The following is a 1,172-nucleotide window of genomic DNA, read 5'->3' on the forward strand; positions in this document are numbered from 1 at the left end:
AGATTACGTTATTAAGATGTCATGTTCAGATTTGCGTGCTGTATTGTCAAAATTTGGACTAAATTTATTCTGATTTTGAATAAAAATTATGCTATTTTATGGTATTGTAAAGGAAAGAGAATTGCCGATCGGCAGATGACAGGAGATGTGATGAAGGTCTATAAATTGTTTTTACCAAATTATATGAAAAACATATATGTGTAATTCGATTGTAACATATTTTATAACTTTTTTTGTATAGTATGTTGGTTTAAAAGTTAAAAAAAAAAGGAAAATGGAAAACTGCTGAAGCAACTGCTGAAATGGAAACAAGCTGACGTTATTTGTCGTCATTTGACGTTAAAATGATGTCTTCAATTTTGTTTTGAAATCAAAATTATGACAACGTGAACTTGTTGAAGTAAAAAAAGAGGACTGTCGATTATAATCGATGGGGATGGTAGAGGGCCTTTATAAGTTAAATTGTATTTGCCACATAATCTGAAAAAGTATAGAAATAATTTGATTATAACATACTTTATGATTTTATTGCATAATGTATTGTATAAAAGTAAAAAAAAGAAAAGAAAGAATCCTCAAGTAACAAGCTAATGTTATTTGTTGTCATTTGATATCAACATAACGACAAATTAAAATAATGTCAATTTGCGAAAGAGGATCATAAAAACTACGTTCAGCAGGAAAAACATCTTTGCAACTACTGTAAAATAATTATAAAATACTGTAAAATTCTTGTAAGATTTTTCAATATAATTTATTTATATATTTATCCATAAAAAAACAATGGCAAGAACGAATTGTCTTGAAGAATTTTACAACAGTTGCAAAGCTGCTTTTTTTTCTAAACGCAATTAATATCTATATTTATATTGGAAATTAATATAATAATAATTCGCTAATAAATCTATTGTGCATGTGCAAAATCTATTGTGCATCTATATCCGAATACACTTATCGTCAGTATATATAGTTTCATAGCTATAGTTCTCAATTGTATATTTATTCACATAAGAAGAGAAAATATATAACATTGCATGTATTTTAATAATTTTTCAAATTATTTCGACAAAAGATGTTATCACAAGCGTTTAAATATTTATTTCTATAAATTATTTATGCTTAATAGTTACAAAATTTTATTAATTTTTTTCTTATCACTAATCTCGGGAAAA

Source organism: Atta colombica, unplaced genomic scaffold (genome assembly GCF_001594045.1).
Source record: "Atta colombica isolate Treedump-2 unplaced genomic scaffold, Acol1.0 scaffold238, whole genome shotgun sequence".
NCBI lineage: Eukaryota > Metazoa > Arthropoda > Insecta > Hymenoptera > Formicidae > Atta > Atta colombica.